The 22041-nt window shown below is 44.1% G+C and overlaps 1 long non-coding RNA gene across 1 annotated transcript; it reads left to right on the forward strand.

Annotated features, from left to right (window-relative positions):
* The first annotated feature begins 1565 nt into the window (after nucleotides 1-1565).
* Nucleotides 1566-3162, forward strand: LOC148315650 (uncharacterized). The gene is made up of 3 exons (XR_015840723.1): nucleotides 1566-1669; nucleotides 2328-2447; nucleotides 3048-3162. It is a non-coding gene; the product is annotated as an uncharacterized LOC148315650 (long non-coding RNA).
* Nucleotides 3163-22041: the final 18879 nt, after the last annotated feature.

Raw genomic sequence — 22041 nt, forward strand, 5'->3', positions numbered from 1 at the left:
ACACAAACTGATTACCTATCCTCAGCCCATCTTACATTTCCCCCCTGTTGTGGATTTAAAAATCATGTCCTTACGGCTTTAAGACAGATCATCATAATGAAATCATACAACAGTGTGATCATCAGTGGAGGAGCGAAAACCTCACATTAGGGAAAAATTCCCCTCCTCCCTTCCGGCGTAGAATGAGATCCTCATAATTTGATGACCATCAGGGAATAAAACTTGTCCCTGGGGTGACTTGGTGGAGGCCCTTGCCTCGTTGTAGGAGAGGACAGCCGTCCTTACCTCCCGGATCTTCGTGTATGGTGTGTGTGTGTGTGCACGTGTGTGGACAGGGGCAAGAAGTCCATGTGTTTTTACGTTTTAGTGTCCAGTTTGAGTTCGTCATTCTCAACATTAATCAGGTTGTAACGGTACATTTGGGCAACAAACCTACGATTAACCATCATCTTTGTCATAAAAATAATGCAACATGAACAGACTAAACATAACAAAATGAAAACTATAATTATCCCTATATATTGTTTTTTTAAATTCTTCATAGTGGTCATAACATCAATAATTGTTTCATTTTTATTAAAAATTTAAATGCAGTAATGTACTCCAATCAAGGCTGATATTCCTTTGTTATGTACGTCATTAATTTCCAAACAATATCTAATCTTTTTGTTCTGTGGCTTCAACATATTTATCATCTCATCAATATTAGCACCACAGAGTACTGAGTTTCGAGATCCTCACAATAGTCGTTCTCAAAATGATATTTTTTTTAATCAATTTAGCTTTGTTAAGGTAAGATATTTTATTGACAATCTAACATTAATATGCAAAGAACATGTACATTAGTACGAAATGTAAAAAAAAATTGTGGTGGGGGGGGTGCGAATTGTTTTCTTCTTGGTAGGGGGGGCATGACAGGAAATAATTGAGAACCACTGGTCTAGTCACACACCAGCTCGGGTTCATTCCCTACCAGAGAAATGACATTCCATGTCCCCAGAGCTAGGCGCTTTATGTTGCCGGGGATTGGACTGCCTTTGACTGCCTCCTAGCTCAAAGGAAACCCAAATTCTTTGGTCCCGCCCACTGGTAGTGAGCCGAAGCCCTTGTATTAAATAATAAATAAATACATAAAATAAAAAAATTAATAAATTTAAAAAACGGACCGATCCACTGCTTGGGTTAGTTTGACCCACCTTGAGATCCGTTCCCACTCAGTGACAGTGTCTACAAGCCACTGCCACCAGGCCAGTGAACCGACGTCCAGGCAGTGACAAAAAACGTGATCAAATTACATTGCTCATCATAAGGTGTTTGTGAGACGCTCTTTGTATGTTTCCTCAATTAAGACCTGTTTTCCATTGGTGTATTTGAAAAAAGTGGTGAACCTGTTAAATTCACTACAAAACGTTAAGAAGATGAAAGTAATGTTTGAAGGAATATTATTTTTCTATCGACATGCCGGCGGGCGGGCACAGATAGAGAGTGATAAAGCAGCACCACCCGCGCGGGGCGTGCTGACGCAAAGGCAAGCGCTCCTCCTCTCATCGCGTCCTTATTAAGACAGAAAAAAGACGCTGTTGAATTTGACCTATTCGCAGTTCGAGCAGGTGCTTAACGCTGGAGAATATCACCACTTCGAAGTTCGAACTGCTGTTGAAACGGAGAGGTAAGTGTTTTTCGTTTGTTTTTATTCAAAACATGCCTCGAGTGCATTTGTTCATGGTTAGAGATAGTTGTGTGGAAAACACTATACAAAGTAGCACCATGGATGTGGGCCTACAACACTGGCCTAGCAAACATGTGCTCCTACATCGACATAATTGACGAGCTCCAGTTAAGCATTGAATAATTATAAAACGTCATGGTGCTTTTACTCATTTAAAGAACTAAACCGACGCGTATTTTCATCCGGTGGTCAGGTTTGCATTGAATGTGAGCACGAGGGACGCTAGCTTGTTGCGTTAGCTTTGCGGAGCTAACAGCTTGCACTTTTGTTATAGAACAACAGAATGCAAGTACCATGATAATTTCTGTCATTAATTTTTGTGTAAGACACGATGTTCACTGGTTAATTACATGATTCTTAAAGCAAAGGTTACTGTGAATGCAATTTTGGTAAGATTTTTGTAGTCACACTGCATAAATCTGTCTGTCTGTTGTTTAAACTTCAATATAAACTATTATGGTTGAAATCGTTAATTGGGATGGAGGGATTGATATTTTTTTAATTTATAATTTATTTTTCTTACACTGATATTGTTAAAACTCCATTTAGCCTATAGTATTAATAATTCTCAACACAAAACTGTCTTTTTTCTTTATAGAATAAACAATGCCTTCCCTGAGATGCAGGAAGTCCCCAAAGCAGGATACTATTGAACATGCAGTCAAGGGTCTGGACAAGACTGCAGAGTTAGAAGCGAAGTATATAAACTCATTTAAAGGTATGATGTTAACGCTTTTGCTAAGATATATTATTGTTTTCTGATAACCAAGCTGACATCGTTTTTTAAGTGGTTATTTTACATTAAGAGTGTCTTGACCTTTTCTTTTGTCAGTTTCAAGTTATTTCAGTGAGCGTGAAACCTGATGGTAGGAGTTCTATCTAAATTAAGGCTGTACTTGATGACGCCCTCCGGCATTTTTATACCACAATAGACCGGTGAACAAGTCCGATATTGATAGTCTAGTGTAAAGCACGTTATACGTCACAGAGATCACGTGACGCGATCCAATATGACTGTGTATACAGTGTATGTCATTGTTATGAAACTAAATAATCTTAAAGTTTTTTTTTTACGTAACCAGGTGCCATTGACATTTGTACTTTCAGTCCTAATACATACTGGCTAATGCAATGCTGGAAAATGAATTTTGGCTGGTCTGTTCCTTTAAAATCATAAAGAAGGGCTCTGCTCTATCCCTCACAAGAAGCAATGTTTCAAACCACCCTACATTAGTATAGTGGCCCAAATGAATATGATGACTCCTTATTTGTGTGCTTAAAAATATGACGAAGCTATCTTGATTTCCCTGTTAACTAGGTCGAGGAGTATTTACCAAGGCCCCTTTCAGGAAAGACGACTTTATTCTTTATTATGGAGTACAGAGGAAAATTGATAGATTCTGATAAATCTCAACGCAGGAAGATGGATGGAAGAGGCACTGTCTTTTTGTTTGACTTCCGCCGGCAAGAAAAAACTTGGAGGTGAGGCAAAGATTGAGATGTTATCTTATTTTTGTTTTTATTTAAAAAAATAAACACATACTCATCCCATAAGTGTTAGGGGAAAAATCATTCTCTAAGCAAAAATGTATACCGTATTTTCGCACCCAAAAGACGCGCCGTGTCAAAGGGCGCAACACCTGTTGAGGCCGCTATTTCTGTCTTTGTAACATATACTGGACGCACCGCCTGACAAGACGATAGCACAGCTGCTGTTAGCATAGCATGAACTTGGCAGAGCTGCCCACACTGACACAGCCAATAGCAGCCTACTATGCCCCAATAACATGAGCAATCACCCCATTGTTGCAGCAGACGCCAAGTCTCTATTGACAATAGCTGACAATGGCTCAGGCCAATATTAGGTGCATTGGCAATAGCCTACAAAGCAACGTCAGGGGAGGGACTTGGCTGCTCACCACACACAAAAAATAAAAAACTCATCATACAAGCAAACAATGAAACATAGAAATAAGATTAACACAAACATGTATCTCTCATGCCATCAATATACCCAAAAAAAATGAAAATAATACAAAAGCCACTCAGCCTTAGCTAATTCAAGCAATGCATTCTGGGAGCAGAGACCCACAATCCCATAGCTGTTTAGAGAGATTTGCATGGCTGTTTAAAGAGATGTGCTGTTATGCTTTGGACTTTTTGTCTGTTGTCTAAACCTGGGACGTTTCTTGCTTGCAATAACATAAATGATAAGACAGACTAAAACATTGTGGACAGCTGCCCTTTGTCCAGCTTTTTCCAACACCATCACCCAAACATTATAGTCAGATGGTGTATTTGTCACGGTCGATTGTAAGCATGGACAACTCACTCTTTGCCCAGCAGGGTGTGCTAACATGCACTTCCAACAGCTCGTTGATGACAAGGGCTGATGGACGTGAGTGGTACTTTGTCCATTTAATGGACGCATCGACTGACAGGGCGCTTTGTTTGCTTATGACTGCGAAAATACGGTGATTACTTTTATTCATGCGTTGAATCTGTACAAATGAAAATATAGACCATGAAGTCTCAAAGACAAGCTGTTAATAGGGTCTGATTCCAATAGAAATTTCTTGTATGATTTTATTTAGAAGATTTAAAAATTGTGGATTTCCTATTTTTATGTTTTGTGTACACAAGATTGTCTCAAAGATTAATTTCTGACATTGATTGAATAATTGTTTTTTTTTTTTTTAAATCTATTTTAAGTGTTGATGCCGCTCAAGAAGATGGCAGTCTGGGAAGACTGGTTAATGATGACCACATGCACCCCAACTGTAAAATGAAGAAGAAGACAACAGAGGACAGACCACACCTCTGTCTGTTTGCGCTCCGAGACATTGATGTTGGCGAAGAAATAACTTAAGACTATGGACCAGCTGGCCTTGGAGAACACAGGTTTGTAAGATGCATCTTTAAGTACAATAACAGAGCCCACTTGTGGTGTTCTGGTGATGTAGTTTCCAATTAGTTTGGCAATCTAATAAATGTATGTTGAGGTTTCTATGGAAGTTGAACATGCTGACTGACTGGGGGAGTTCTCCATTGTCCACTATCTGTAATTCAAATTTGTGGGTCTGAGTCAAAGTTTGGCTCTTCAGGAACAACGAACTGGTCAGGGAGTGACAGTATTACAAAGTTCTGCGTTACTCTTTTCTGGGCGGTGGCCCTGTTAGGCCATCATATGCCATATTGCAAATATCCCCATTGTGGGACTAATTAAGGACATCTTTATGTTGTGGTTTCCCTACCAGAACCAGCACCAACCCTGTATATTCATGATATAAAACACTGTTTCAATTTGATATTTAGCCTTTCTATACTGTAAAAATAGAAGACCCCAGGCTTTCCTGCGCTCCCTTGCCCAATTGGTGGTGTTCAGGAGACAACCTGGGACTGAAATATCAGTCACAACCAGTGTTGTTTTCGTCACTGATGACTATGACGAAAATACTTCGTTAACGCCCCTTTTTTAATGACGATGACAAGCTAAACGAGGTTCTTTTATGACGAAAACATGACGTGATGTACATGAATTTTTTTCGTTGACGAGACAAAATTGTTAGCATGTGGTTCATAAATTATTTTATGTTGCTTTTAGTGAAATAAAGCCACAACAGTTGCCCAACAAAATGTTTTGCTTCTCTGCTTATTTTGGAGCAGTGAGCATTGATTCCACTGTTGCCACTTTTTTCTGTTTGTAATGAAGAATCCTTTGTAGTCCATCCAAAAGTCTTTGTTATTGGGTGGAAACCTTGAATGCCTTGTTTTAACTCAAATGGACTTAAACCCATCCATCCATCCATCCGTTATCTGTACCGCTTCTCCTCACTAGGGTCGCGGGGGGTGTTGGAGCCGATCCCAGCTGTCTTCGGCAGTAGGCGAGGTACACCCTTGAATTGGTGTCCAGCCAATCGCAGGGCATACATAGACGAACAACCATCCACGCTCACACTCATGCCTAGGGGCAATTAGAGTGTCCAAGCAACTTGCCATGCATGTTTTAAGAATATGGGAGGAAACCGAATTACCCAGAGGAAACCCACGCAGGAAGGCCGGAGCCAGAATCGTACCTACGACCTCAATATTGTGAGGCCATCCTGCTAACCAGTTGGGCCACCGTGCCGCTTGGACTAAAACCTTTGTGAATAAATTGACGAAAACTAGGGTAAAACTTTTTTTGCGTTTCCGTCGATTAAAACTGGACTAAAACCCTTTTTTTAGTTTTCGTTGACTAAAACTGGACTAAAACTATAACGAATTGGGATGACTAAATGTGATGTAAACAAATCAGCACTTTGTCCAAATGACTTGGACAAAATCTAAAATGCCTGCCAAAAACAACACTGGTCACAACACGTGTCTACAGAAGATTAATTGGCATGGGCGAAATTAATTAGTTTTATTTCATTCATGAGCTTATGTTTTGTTTTGGGTGGCTAAGGCTTAAAATGTGTAAAAATCTAATCCAACCTCAAATATAATTAATTCAATAAATTTATGATGCTACTAAAACATCGAAGCAGCCTCCTCCAGGCTTTACAGACTCAGAAATGGAGGTATGCGTATCGTGTACTCATCCTGTCGTGTCTCGAGATGTTAAAATTGCAGTTCGATAGACGTGTGCTGATTAGACAAGACTTCTAATATATCTGGTGTCACAGGATATTTGTCAGTGAATGTGTATGTCTGGTTTGAGGCTCACTCAGCTTTTTCAGAGTTTTGTGACGTTTTGGCAAAAGGCGTGGCTATTACGGTGCTGAAAAGTCCGATTGTACTTTGTGGCAACAAAAGCTCCGGCAACATGACTCAGATGATCCTATCTTCTCGAAGTTGTACACATTTGAGGATACTTCAGCCCTGAAGACATCTACCAACTTATTTTTCATCGTAGTAGTAGCGCCACCAACTGGTAAAAGCTAATACAAGTTATTTTCTTGGATGTTTTTCTCCGTGCAACTCAACAAGGTCACCCTCATATATGCTCGGAGGACTGTTTCGGCCATGAGGATGTCACAATACGAAATTCATCCTTTTTCGTGAAAAGTTGTGGGAGTGGCATTGCACTGTTTGGCAATAAAACAACGCTGATTATGAGGTTCTAAATATGAACGACAACTCGTGAAACTTGACACACACATCAGGCAGAGCAAATTTATCAATATTTTATACGTTAGTTGTGCAGCTTTTTTGAAATGGCTCGCCATGGCCCTCGAGAAATGTTCAAAAAAGCAGCCCTGGTTGAGTGTTTCACCTCGCTTTTTGTAAATTTTATGGAGTACAGTGAACCCTCGGTTATCGCGGTTAATGGGGACCGAGACCACCCGCGGAAACTGAAAATCCGCGAAGTAGCGGCGCACCTTCAAAAATGCTTAAAAGAAAATACAATATATATAATAAATATATATATATATATATATATATATATATATATACGGGGAGAGAGAGAGAGAGAGAGTGAAATTCATGTTATAACAAAAAAACCAAATTATTATTAAAACGTATTATTTTTTTATTCCCCAGCCATTCTTTTTGTATTTATTTAATTACTCCGACTTTTACCTGCTGGTACGCCGTCCGGTGTTCCCTGTGAAATGAAAGGTGGCATTCTTTAATTATTTATTTATTTATTCATTTATTCATTCATAACTGACAGCTTCGCGCTCCGTTCGTGTCCGGGCGGAAGAGGTGTTCCAATTCGGCTTAACTGTGACACACGCCCGCCCTCCTCCCCCGGAGCTTCCATTCGGTTAAACTTAGGGGCCGCTTGGCACCGCCCGTGCCCGGGGAAGGTGCTCCTCTTCGGCTTACTGTGACGCGAGCATGCCCGCCTCCTCCGGAGCTTCCATTCGGTTAAACTTAGGGGCCGCTTGGAACCGCCCGTGCCCGGCAAAGGTGCTCCTCTTCGGCTTACTGTGACGCGAGCATGCCCTCCTCCTCCGGAGCTTCCATTTGGTTAAACTTAGGGGCCGCTTGGAACCGCCCGTGCCCGGGGAAGGTGCTCCTCTTCGGCTTACTGTGACGCGAGCATGCCCTCCTCCTCCGGAGCTTCCATTCGGTTAAACTTAGGGGCCGCTTGGCACCGCCCGTGCCCGGGGAAGGTGCTCCTCTACGGCTTAACTGCCACGCACGCCGGCCGGAGCTCTGGTACGGTCCGAACCGCGCGAAACGTCGCCACCGATCGTGTCCGGGGGAACGTGCTCTTCTTCGTCCACTCTCCTCTTCGCCCACGCTCTTCTTCGGCGCACGCCGGCCGTCTAACCGCTCCAGCGCCCGTCGTGCCGCTCGGCGAAACTACAATGCCCCCGAATATTTTTTATACCCGCGAAGCACTGAACCCGCGAAAGGTGAACCGCGAAGTAGCGAGGGTTCACTGTATGTATAAGACCAAGACCTACAAAAAAAGTCTCTTGGAGCAATGAGCTAGGTTTTACAGGAAGTCGGCCATTTTGAATTTACTTAAAAGGGGCGGGTCACCACAATGGACTTTGTGTAGAAATTATTATTGGGGCCCGAGCAGCGACCGCGGCGAGGTCCCTATTGTTTATGTAGAAATTATTATTAGGGCCCGAGCAGCGACCGCTACGAGGTCCCCATTGTTTTTGTGGAAATTATTATTATTATTATTATTAGGGCCCGAGCAGTGACCGCTGCGAGGTCCCTATTGTTTTTCTAGAAATTGTTATTAGGGCCCGAGCTGCGACGGCTGCGAGGTCCCTATTGTTTTTGTAGAAAATATTAATACTTTTATTATTATTATTATTATTATTATTAGGGCCTGAGCAGCGACCGCTGCGAAGTCCCTGTTGTTTTTGTAGAAATTATTATTATTATTATTTTTCCGATTGTTCGATTGCATTTTTGACCCCGAAACATGCACAAAAATTCACCAAACTTGGCAGTCTCATCGGGCATGGCGAAAAATTTGATATTTTAACGTCTAATATGAACAGGAAGTGAGTTATGAATTTTTGAAAGTCCGACTTTTGCCCTTTTTTGCATGTTTACAGGGGTCATTCTTTTGCACCCTGATCCTAAAGGCTTCATCTGATTGCCTTAAAATTCTGTCTGTAGCATCTTAAGACCTGGGACAAACACTGGGGCTAAAATTTTTTGTTTCCGAAATACTATATGACGGGGGCGGGGCTTCGAAGTTTTCACTTAAGATTTCCTTCGCCGCAATGGACAAAATGCTTAATAACTCTCTTGCACATGCTGCTAAAAATCCAAAACTTCACATGTACATCAAGAGTCGGTACCTGAAGACATCTATATGTTTATATTCTGTTATACACCTTGCGCCAATCAATATCATTTTTTACATTTTGACGTCCTGCACGGTGCCCTTTTAACGAATCCGATTGAAAATTGGCTAGAAAAGACTCAAGACATTGATCTTACTCTATCCCTATTTTTGTGACTTTCCTTCGAAGGGCGTGGCTATTGCGGTGCCGCAGAGTCTGATTATTCTCCGTGGCAACAAAAGTTCCTGCAAAATGATTCAGATGATCCATCTTCTCGAAATTTTTCACATTTGAGGATATTCAGGCCCTGAAGACGGCTGCCAACTTATTTTTGATCGGATGAGTGTTTAGGCCTTGAGGATGTCACAATACGAAAGTCTTTCGCCTTCTTCAGAGTGTCACATGATGGTGTCTTGTGGCCCGTCTTTATCAGCTGATGTTCCATGAGGGCGTGACTTACCTGTCACAAGAATGAAGGCAAGTCACGCCCCCCGCTGTCCGTTCACTCCGCCAAGATGCTGCTCCAGGTGGTAGAGAGGATGAAGGCTCCCTTGTCTCTGTTCATGGTTTTTATGCCTCGCTTGCAGATCTCAATGGCCTCTCTGATCCAGCGCTGTTGTTTGTTCTCTTCGGTGCGGATGACCCTGCCCTTCTCCCGGTCCATGATGTGGTTTTCCCTTTTGCAGTGGTCAGTGATTGCTGATTTGTAATGTTCATGTTGTGCTTGTTCTTTTACTGCTCTAATTTTTCATTTTTTTGACAGGTAAGTCACACCCTCATGGAACATCAGCTGATAAAGACGGGTCTCAAGACACCATCATGCGACACTCTGAAGAAGGCGAAAGACTCGCCGAAACATGTCAGGTAAAAAATTAACCTAAAACATAATTGTCTGCTTTTAATGAATCAGTCAAATATCAATAATAAGAAGACAAAATGAACCTAATACAAATAAATGAATGCTTAATAACGCCCCTGCACATGCTCCTAAAAATCCAAACCTTCACCTGTAAATAAAACGTCCCGACCTGAAGACATCTTAATGTTATTATTTTGTTATACACACAGCGCCGCCAAGTGGAATCAAAAATTTGTTTTTATTTTAATTTTCACGTACTGCACGGTGCCCTTTTGACGAATCCGACTGAAAATTAGTCAGAAAAGACTCAAGACAATGATCTTACTCTGTGCCGAATTTTGTGACGTTTTGGCAAAAGGCGTGGCTATTACGGTGCTGAAAAATCCGATTGTACTTTGTGGCAACAAAAGCTCCGGCAACATGACTCAGATGATCCTATCTTCTCGAAGTTGTACACATTTGAGGATACTTCAGCCCTGAAGACATCTACCAACTTATTTTTCATCGTAGTAGTAGCGCCACCAACTGGTAAAAGCTAATACAAGTTATTTTCTTGGATGTTTTTCTCCGTGCAACTCAACAAGGTCGCCCTCATATATGCTCGGATGACTGTTTCGGCCATGAGGATGTCACAATACGAAATTCATCCTTTTTCGTGAAAAGTTGTGGGAGTGGCATTGCACTGTTCGACAATTAAACGCTGATTATGAGGTTCTAAATATGAACGACAACTCGTGAAACTTTACACACACATCAGGCAGAGCAAATTTATCAATATTTTATACGTTAGTTGTGCAGCTTTTTTGAAATGGCTCGCCATGGCCCTCGAGAAAAGTTAAAAAAAGAATAGAATAGAAATAGAAATCCCTTTATTGTCATTGTACTCAAGTGTGCAACGAGATTAGAGGGCTCCCCTCTCCAGTGCAATACAACAATAATACAGACAATATATAAATTAGATAAATAAATAAGACAGTGCAATGGAATTCAGTACTGAATAGGGCATATAGAAACACATCACAATGCTGTTTTGCAAGGTTAGGGTGGTCTCGTGTGTGTGTGAGAGTTCAGTATGGAGATGGCTCTCGGAAAGAAACTGTTTCTCAGTCTATTGGTCCTTGATTTGATGCATCTGTAGCGCCTGCCAGAGGGCAACAGGTCGAACAGGTGTGAGTTTGGGTGGGTATTGTCTTTGACGATGTTGAGAGCCCTTCTGAGGCACCGGGCGGTGTAGATGTCCGACAGCGAGGGGAGAGGGCAGCCAATAATCCTTTGCGCTGTTTTGACTGTCCTCTGGAGCCTCACTCTGTCCGCCTCAGTGCAGCCGCTGTACCAGGTGGAGACACAGTACGTCAGCAGGCTCTCGATGGACGAGTGGTAGAAGGCCAGCAGCAGCTTCCTGTCCAGGTTGAATTTCCTGAGGACTCTCAGGAAGTGCAGACGTTGGCGGACCTTCTTTACCACTGCTGTGGTGTTGTGACTCCAAGAAAGGTCATCGGAGATCTGTACTCCCAGGAACTTGAACGTGTGGACCCTCTCCACACACACGCCTTCGATGCAGAGGGGGGGCGGCAGCGTCTTGTTCCTCCTGAAGTCGACGACAATCTCCTTTGTTTTAGCAGAGTTAAGGTGCAGTCTGTTGTCCTTGCACCAAGTTGTCAGTCTCCCTACCTCCTCTCTGTAGGCTGTCTCGTCACCTTCCGAGATCAGACCGACCACTGTCGTGTCGTCAGCAAACTTGACGATGGTGTTGTTGCCGTGGGCCGGGCTGCAGTCGTAGGTGTAGAGGGCGTACAGGAGAGGGCTCAGCACGCATCCTTGGGGGGAACCGGTGCTCAGCATGAGGGTGGAGGACGTGTAGGGGCCGAGCAACACAGTCTGGGGTCTGTTGGTCAGAAAGTCCTTAATCCAGATGCGTGTGAGGGCAGGGAGGCCGAGAGTGTCCAGTTTGGCGACGAGGATGTCTGGGATGATCGTGTTGAATGCCGAGCTGTAGTCCACCAAGAGCATCCTTGCATAGCTCCGCTGTTGTTCCAGGTGGCCCAGCACAACATGCAGAGCAGCCCTGGTTGAGTGTTTCACCTCGCTTTTTGTAAATTTTATGGAGTACAGTGAACCCTCGGTTATCGCGGTTAATGGGGACCGAGACCACCCGCGAAAACTGAAAATCCGCGAAGTAGCGGCGCACCTTCAAAAATGCTTAAAAAAAAATACAATATATATAATATATATATATATATATATATATATATATATATATATATATATATATATATATATATGTATATATATATATACGGGGAGAGAGAGAGTGAAATTCATGTTATAACAAAAAAAACAAATTATTATTAAAACGTATTATTTTTTTATTCCCCAGCCATTCTTTTTGTATTTATTTAATTACTCAGACTTTTACCTGCTGGTACGCCGTCTGGTGTGCCCTGTGAAATGAAAGGTGCCATTCTTTATTTATTTATTTATTTATTCATTTATTCATTCATAACTGACAGCTTCGCGCTCCGCTCGTGCCCGGGCGGAAGAGGTGCTCCAATTCGGCTTAACTGTGACACACGCCCACCCTCCTCCCCCGGAGCTTCCATTCGGTTAAACTTAGGGGCCGCTTGGCACCGCCCGTGCCCGGGAAAGGTGCTCCTCTTCGGCTTACTGTGTCGCGAGCATGCCCTCCTCCTCCGGAGCTTCCATTCGGTTAAACTTAGGGGCCGCTTGGAACCGCCCGTGCCCGGGGAAGGTGCTCCTCTTCGGCTTACTGTGACGCGAGCATGCCCTCCTCCTCCGGAGCTTCCATTCGGTTAAACTTAGGGGCCGCTTGGCACCGCCCGCGCCCGGGGAAGGTGCTCCTCTACGGCTTAACTGCCACGCACGCCGGCCGGAGCTCTGGTACGGTCCGAACCGCGCGAAACGTCGCCACCGATCGTGTCCGGGGGAACGTGCTCTTCTTCGTCCACTCTTCTCTTCGCCCACGCTCTTCTTCGGCGCACGCCGGCCGTCTAACCGCTCCAGCGCCCCGTCGTGCCGCTCGGCGAAACTACAATGCCCCCGAATATTTTTTATACCCGCGAAGCACTGAACCCGCGAAAGGTGAACCGCGAAGTAGCGAGGGTTCACTGTATGTATAAGACCAAGACCTACAAAAAAGTCTCTTGGAGCAATGAGCTCGGTTTTACAGGAAGTCGGCCATTTTGAATTTATTAAAAGGGGGCGGGTCACCACAATGGACTTTGTGTAGAAATTATTATTGGGGCCCGAGCAGCGACCGCGGCGAGGTCCCTATTGTTTATGTAGAAATTATTATTAGGGCCCGAGCAGCGACCGCTACGAGGTCCCCATTGTTTTTGTGGAAATTATTATTATTATTATTATTAGGGCCCGAGCAGTGACCGCTGCGAGGTCCCTATTGTTTTTCTAGAAATTGTTATTAGGGCCCGAGCTGCGACGGCTGCGAGGTCCCTATTGTTTTTGTAGAAAATATTAATACTTTTATTATTATTATTATTATTAGGGCCTGAGCAGCGACCGCTGCGAAGTCCCTGTTGTTTTTGTAGAAATTATTATTATTATTATTTTTCCGATTGTACGATTGCATTTTTGACCCCCGAAACATGCACAAAAATTCACCAAACTTGGCAGTCTCATCGGGCATGGCGAAAAATTTGATATTTTAACGTCTAATATGAACAGGAAGTGAGTTATGAATTTTTGAAAGTCCGACTTTTGCCCTTTTTTGCATGTTTACAGGGGTCATTCTTTTGCACCCTGATCCTAAAGGCTTCATCTGATTGCCTTAAAATTCTGTCTGTAGCATCTTAAGACCTGGGACAAACACTGGGGCTAAAATCTTTTGTTTCCGAAATACTATATGACGGGGGCGGGGCTTCAAAGTTTTCACTTAAGATTTCCTTCGCCGCAATGGACAAAATGCTTAATAACTCTCCTGCACATGCTGCTAAAAATCCAAAACTTCACATATACATAAAGAGTCGGTACCTGAAGACATCTATATGTTTATATTCTGTTATACACCTTGCGCCAATCAATATCATTTTTTACATTTTGACGTACTGCACGGTGCCCTTTTAACGAATCCGATTGAAAATTGGCTAGAAAAGACTCAAGACATTGATCTTACTCTATCCCTATTTTTGTGACTTTCCTTCGAAGGGCGTGGCTATTGCGGTGCCGCACAGTCTGATTATTCTCCGTGGCAACAAAAGTTCCTGCAAAATGATTCAGATGATCCATCTTCTCGAAATTTTTCACATTTGAGGATATTCAGGCCCTGAAGACGGCTGCCAACTTATTTTTGATCGCAGTGGTAGCGCCACCAACTGGTTAAAACAAATACAAATTATTTTCGTTGATGTTTTTCTCCGGGCAGGTTAACAAAATCTACCTTATATTTGCTCGGATGAGTGTTTAGGCCTTGAGGATGTCACAATACGAAAGTCTTTCGCCTTCTTCAGAGTGTCACATGATGGTGTCTTGTGACCCGTCTTTATCAGCTGATGTTCCATGAGGGCGTGACTTACCTGTCACAAGAATGAAGGCAAGTCACGCCCCCCGCTGTCCGTTCACTCCGCCAAGATGCTGCTCCAGGTGGTAGAGAGGATGAAGGCTCCCTTGTCTCTGTTCATGGTTTTTATGCCTCGCTTGCAGATCTCAATGGCCTCTCTGATCCAGCGCTGTTGTTTGTTCTCTTCGGTGCGGATGACCCTGCCCTTCTCCCGGTCCATGATGTGGTTTTCCCTTTTGCAGTGGTCAGTGATTGCTGATTTGTAATGTTCATGTTGTGCTTGTTCTTTTACTGCTATGATTTTTCATTTTTTTGACAGGTAATTCACATCCTCATGGAACATCAGCTGATAAAGACGGGTCTCAAGACACCATCATGCGACACTCTGAAGAAGGTGAAAGACTCGCCGAAACATGTCAGGTAAAAAATTTACCTAAAACATAATTGTCTGCTTTTAATGAATCTGTCAAATATCAATAATAAGAAGACAAAATGAACCTAATACAAATAAATGAATGCTTAATAACTCCCCTGCACATGCTCCTAAAAATCCAAACCTTCACCTGTAAATAAAATGTCCCGACCTGAAGACATCTTAATGTTATTATTTTGTTATACACACAGCGCCGCCAAGTGGAATACAAAATTTGTTTTTATTTTAATTTTCACGTACTGCACGGTGCCCTTTTGACGAATCCGACTGAAAATTAGTCAGAAAAGACTCAAGACAATGATCTTACTCTCTGCCGAGTTTTGTGACGTTTTGGCAAAAGGCGTGGCTATTACGGTGCTGAAAAGTCCGATTGTACTTTGTGGCAACAAAAGCTCCGGCAACATGACTGAGATGATCCTATCTTCTCGAAGTTGTACACATTTGAGGATACTTCAACCCTGAAGACATCTACCAACTTATTTTTCATCGTAGTAGTAGCGCCACCAACTGGTAAAAGCTAATACAAGTTATTTTCTTGGATGTTTTTCTCCGTGCAACTCAACAAGGTCGCCCTCATATATGCTCGGAGGACTGTTTCGTCCATGAGGATGTCACAATACGAAATTCATCCTTTTTCGTGAAAAGTTGTGGGAGTGGCATTGCACTGTCCGGCAATAAAACAACGCTGATTATGAGGTTCTAAATATGAAGGACAACTCGTGAAACTTGACACACACATCAGGCAGAGCAAATTTATCAATATTTTATACGTTAGTTGTGCAGCTTTTTTTAAATGGCTCGCCATGGCCCTCGAGAAATGTTCAAAAAAGCAGCCCTGGTTGAGTGTTTCACCTCGCTTTTTGTAAATTTTATGGAGTACAGTGAACCCTCGGTTGTCGCGGTTAATGGGGACCGAGACCACCCGCGGAAACTGAAAATCCGCGAAGTAGCGGCGCACCTTCAAAAATGCTTAAAAAAAAATACAATATATATAATAAATATATATATATATAGATATATATATAGATATATATATATATATATACAGAGAGAGAGAGAGAGTGAAATTCATGTTATAACAAAAAAAACAAATTATTATTAAAACGTATTATTTTTTTATTCCCCAGCCATTCTTTTTGTATTTATTTAATTACTCCGACTATTACCTGCTGGTACGCCGTCCGGTGTGCCCTGTGAAATGAAAGGTGGCATTCTTTATTTATTTATTTATTTATTCATTTATTCATTCATAACTGACAGCTTCGCGCTCCGTTCGTGCCCGGGCGGAAGAGGTGTTCCAATTCGGCTTAACTGTGACACACGCCCGCCCTCCTCCCCCGGAGCTTCCATTCGGTTAAACTTAGGGGCCGCTTGGCACCGCCCGTGCCCGGGGAAGGTGCTCCTCTTCGGCTTACTGTGACGCGAGCATGCCCGCCTCCTCCGGAGCTTCCATTCGGTTAAACTTAGGGGCCGCTTGGAACCGCCCGTGCCCGGCGAAGGTGCTCCTCTTCGGCTTACTGTGACGCGAGCATGCCCTCCTCCTCCGGAGCTTCCATTTGGTTAAACTTAGGGGCCGCTTGGAACCGCCCGTGCCCGGGGAAGGTGCTCCTCTTCGGCTTACTGTGACGCGAGCATGCCCTCCTCCTCCGGAGCTTCCATTCGGTTAAACTTAGGGGCCGCTTGGCACCGCCCGTGCCCGGGGAAGCTGCTCCTCTACGGCTTAACTGCCACGCACGCCGGCCGGAGCTCTGGTACGGTCCGAACCGCGCGAAACGTCGCCACCGATCGTGTCCGGGGGAACGTGCTCTTCTTCGTCCACTCTCCTCTTCGCCCACGCTCTTCTTCGGCGCACGCCGGCCGTCTAACCGCTCCAGCGCCCGTCGTGCCGCTCGGCGAAACTACAATGCCCCCAAATATTTTTTATACCCGCGAAGCACTGAACCCGCGAAAGGTGAACCGCGAAGTAGCGAGGGTTCACTGTATGTATAAGACCAAGACCTACAAAAAAAGTCTCTTGGAGCAATGAGCTAGGTTTTACAGGAAGTCGGCCATTTTGAATTTACTTAAAAGGGGCGGGTCACCACAATGGACTTTGTGTAGAAATTATTATTGGGGCCCGAGCAGCGACCGCGGCGAGGTCCCTATTGTTTATGTAGAAATTATTATTAGGGCCCGAGCAGCGACCGCTACGAGGTCCCCATTGTTTTTGTGGAAATTATTATTATTATTATTATTAGGGCCCGAGCAGTGACCGCTGCGAGGTCCCTATTGTTTTTCTAAAAATTGTTATTAGGGCCCGAGCTGCGACGGCTGCGAGGTCCCTATTGTTTTTGTAGAAAATATTAATACTTTTATTATTATTATTATTATTATTATTAGGGCCTGAGCAGCGACCGCTGCGAAGTCCCTGTTGTTTTTGTAGAAATTATTATTATTATTATTTTTCCGATTGTTCGATTGCATTTTTGACCCCCGAAACATGCACAAAAATTCACCAAACTTGGCAGTCTCATCGGGCATGGCGAAAAATTTGATATTTTAACGTCTAATATGAAAAGGAAGTGAGTTATGAATTTTTGAAAGTCCGACTTTTGCCCTTTTTTGCATGTTTACAGGGGTCATTCTTTTGCACCCTGATCCTAAAGGCTTCATCTGATTGCCTTAAAATTCTGTCTGTAGCATCTTAAGACCTGGGACAAACACTGGGGCTAAAATTTTTTGTTTCCGAAATACTATATGACGGGGGCGGGGCTTCGAAGTTTTCACTTAAGATTTCCTTCGCCGCAATGGACAAAATGCTTAATAACTCTCTTGCACATGCTGCTAAAAATCCAAAACTTCACATGTACATCAAGAGTCGGTACCTGAAGACATCTATATGTTTATATTCTGTTATACACCTTGCGCCAATCAATATCATTTTTTACATTTTGACGTCCTGCACGGTGCCCTTTTAACGAATCCGATTGAAAATTGGCTAGAAAAGACTCAAGACATTGATCTTACTCTTTCCCTATTTTTGTGACTTTCCTTCGAAGGGCGTGGCTATTACGGTGCCGCAGAGTCTGATTATTCTCCGTGGCAACAAAAGTTCCTGCAAAATGATTCAGATGATCCATCTTCTCGAAATTTTTCACATTTGAGGATATTCAGGCCCTGAAGACGGCTGCCAACTTATTTTTGATCGGATGAGTGTTTAGGCCTTGAGGATGTCACAATACGAAAGTCTTTCGCCTTCTTCAGAGTGTCACATGATGGTGCCTTGTGGCCCGTCTTTATCAGATGATGTTCCATGAGGGCGTGACTTACCTGTCACAAGAATGAAGGCAAGTCACGCCCCCCGCTGTCCGTTCACTCCGCCAAGATGCTGCTCCAGGTGGTAGAGAGGATGAAGGCTCCCTTGTCTCTGTTCATGGTTTTTATGCCTCGCTTGCAGATCTTAATGGCCTCTCTGATCCAGCGCTGTTGTTTGTTCTCTTCGGTGCGGATGACTTTGCCCTTCTCCCGGTCCATGATGTGGTTTTCCCTTTTGCAGTGGTCAGTGATTGCTGATTTGTAATGTTCATGTTGTGCTTGTTCTTTTACTGCTCTGATTTTTCATTTTTTTGACAGGTAAGTCACACCCTCATGGAACATCAGCTGATAAAGACGGGTCTCAAGACACCATCATGCGACACTCTGAAGAAGGCGAAAGACTCGCCGAAACATGTCAGGTAAAAAATTAACCTTAACATAATTGTCTGCTTTTAATGAATCAGTCAAATATCAATAATAAGAAGACAAAATGAACCTAATACAAATAAATGAATGCTTAATAACGCCCCTGCACATGCTCCTAAAAATCCAAACCTTCACCTGTAAATAAAACGTCCCGACCTGAAGACATCTTAATGTTATTATTTTGTTATACACACAGCGCCGCCAAGTGGAATCAAAAATTTGTTTTTATTTTAATTTTCACGTACTGCACGGTGCCCTTTTGACGAATCCGACTGAAAATTAGTCAGAAAAGACTCAAGACAATGATCTTACTCTGTGCCGAATTTTGTGACGTTTTGGCAAAAGGCGTGGCTATTACGGTGCTGAAAAATCCGATTGTACTTTGTGGCAACAAAAGCTCCGGCAACATGACTCAGATGATCCTATCTTCTCGAAGTTGTACACATTTGAGGATACTTCAGCCCTGAAGACATCTACCAACTTATTTTTCATCGTAGTAGTAGCGCCACCAACTGGTAAAAGCTAATACAAGTTATTTTCTTGGATGTTTTTCTCCGTGCAACTCAACAAGGTCGCCCTCATATATGCTCGGATGACTGTTTCGGCCATGAGGATGTCACAATACGAAATTCATCCTTTTTCGTGAAAAGTTGTGGGAGTGGCATTGCACTGTTCGGCAATAAAACAACGCTGATTATGAGGTTCTAAATATGAACGACAACTCGTGAAACTTTACACACACATCAGGCAGAGCAAATTTATCAATATTTTATACGTTAGTTGTGCAGCTTTTTTGAAATGGCTCGCCATGGCCCTCGAGAAAAGTTAAAAAAAGAATAGAATAGAAATAGAAATCCCTTTATTGTCATTGTACTCAAGTGTGCAACGAGATTAGAGGGCTCCCCTCTCCAGTGCAATACAACAATAATACAGACAATATATAAATTAGATAAATAAATAAGACAGTGCAATGGAATTCAGTACTGAATAGGGCATATAGAAACACATCACAATGCTGTTTTGCAAGGTTAGGGTGGTCTCGTGTGTGTGTGAGAGTTCAGTATGGAGATGGCTCTCGGAAAGAAACTGTTTCTCAGTCTATTGGTCCTTGATTTGATGCATCTGTAGCGCCTGCCAGAGGGCAACAGGTCGAACAGGTGTGAGTTTGGGTGGGTATTGTCTTTGACGATGTTGAGAGCCCTTCTGAGGCACCGGGCGGTGTAGATGTCCGACAGCGAGGGGAGAGGGCAGCCAATAATCCTTTGCGCTGTTTTGACTGTCCTCTGGAGCCTCACTCTGTCCGCCTCAGTACAGCCGCTGTACCAGGTGGAGACACAGTACGTCAGCAGGCTCTCGATGGACGAGTGGTAGAAGGCCAGCAGCAGCTTCCTGTCCAGGTTGAATTTCCTGAGGACTCTCAGGAAGTGCAGACGTTGGCGGACCTTCTTTACCACTGCTGTGGTGTTGTGACTCCAAGAAAGGTCATCAGAGATCTGTACTCCCAGGAACTTGAACGTGTGGACCCTCTCCACACACACGCCTTCGATGCAGAGGGGGGGCGGCAGCGTCTTGTTCCTCCTGAAGTCGACGACAATCTCCTTTGTTTTAGCAGAGTTAAGGTGCAGTCTGTTGTCCTTGCACCAAGTTGTCAGTCTCCCTACCTCCTCTCTGTAGGCTGTCTCGTCACCTTCCGAGATCAGGCCGACCACTGTCGTGTCGTCAGCAAACTTGACGATGGTGTTGTTGCCGTGGGCCGGGCTGCAGTCGTAGGTGTAGAGGGCGTACAGGAGAGGGCTCAGCACGCATCCTTGGGGGGAACCGGTGCTCAGCATGAGGGTGGAGGACGTGTAGGGGCCGAGCAACACAGTCTGGGGTCTGTTGGTCAGAAAGTCCTTAATCCAGATGCGTGTGAGGGCAGGGAGGCCGAGAGTGTCCAGTTTGGCGACGAGGATGTCTGGGATGATCGTGTTGAATGCCGAGCTGTAGTCCACAAAGAGCATCCTTGCATAGCTCCGCTGTTGTTCCAGGTGGCCCAGCACAACATGCAGAGCAGCCCTGGTTGAGTGTTTCACCTCGCTTTTTGTAAATTTTATGGAGTACAGTGAACCCTCGGTTATCGCGGTTAATGGGGACCGAGACCACCCGCGAAAACTGAAAATCCGCGAAGTAGCGGCGCACCTTCAAAAATGCTTAAAAAAAAAATACAATATATATAATAAATATATAAATATATATATATATATATATATATATATATATATATATATATATATATATATATACGGGGAGAGAGAGAGTGAAATTCATGTTATAACAAAAAAAACAAATTATTATTAAAACGTATTATTTTTTTATTCCCCAGCCATTCTTTTTGTATTTATTTAATTACTCAGACTTTTACCTGCTGGTACGCCGTCTGGTGTGCCCTGTGAAATGAAATGTGCCATTCTTTATTTATTTATTTATTCATTTATTCATTCATAACTGACAGCTTCGCGCTCCGCTCGTGCCCGGGCGGAAGAGGTGCTCCAATTCGGCTTAACTGTGACACACGCCCACCCTCCTCCCCCGGAGCTTCCATTCGGTTAAACTTAGGGGCCGCTTGGCACCGCCCGTGCCCGGGGAAGGTGCTCCTCTTCGGCTTACTGTGACGCGAGCATGCCCGCCTCCTCCGGAGCTTCCATTCGGTTAAACTTAGGGGCCGCTTGGAACCGCCCGTGCCCGGCGAAGGTGCTCCTCTTCGGCTTACTGTAACGCGAGCATGCCCTCCTCCTCCGGAGCTTCCATTTGGTTAAACTTAGGGGCCGCTTGGAACCGCCCGTGCCCGGGGAAGGTGCTCCTCTTCGGCTTACTGTGACGCGAGCATGCCCTCCTCCTCCGGAGCTTCCATTCGGTTAAACTTAGGGGCCGCTTGGCACCGCCCGTGCCCGGGGAAGGTGCTCCTCTACGGCTTAACTGCCACGCACGCCGGCCGGAGCTCTGGTACGGTCCGAACCGCGCGAAACGTCGCCACCGATCGTGTCCGGGGGAACGTGCTCTTCTTCGTCCACTCTCCTCTTCGCCCACGCTCTTCTTCGGCGCACGCCGGCCGTCTAACCGCTCCAGCGCTCGGCGAAACTACAATGCCCCCGAATATTTTTTATACCCGCGAAGCACTGAACCCGCGAAAGGTGAACCGCGAAGTAGCGAGGGTTCACTGTATGTATAAGACCAAGACCTACAAAAAAGTCTCTTGGAGCAATGAGCTAGGTTTTACAGGAAGTCGGCCATTTTGAATTTACTTAAAAGGGGCGGGTCACCACAATGGACTTTGTGTAGAAATTATTATTGGGGCCCGAGCAGCGACCGCGGCGAGGTCCCTATTGTTTATGTAGAAATTATTATTAGGGCCCGAGCAGCGACCGCTACGAGGTCCCCATTGTTTTTGTGGAAATTATTATTATTATTATTATTCGGGCCCGAGCAGTGACCGCTGCGAGGTCCCTATTGTTTTTCTAGAAATTGTTATTAGGGCCCGAGCTG

The sequence above is a fragment of the Idiotropiscis lumnitzeri genome, unplaced genomic scaffold (genome assembly GCF_059441095.1).
Source record: "Idiotropiscis lumnitzeri isolate Australia: NSW breed Sydney's pygmy pipehorse unplaced genomic scaffold, RoL_Ilum_1.0 HiC_scaffold_67, whole genome shotgun sequence".
In the NCBI taxonomy this organism is placed as follows: domain Eukaryota; kingdom Metazoa; phylum Chordata; class Actinopteri; order Syngnathiformes; family Syngnathidae; genus Idiotropiscis; species Idiotropiscis lumnitzeri.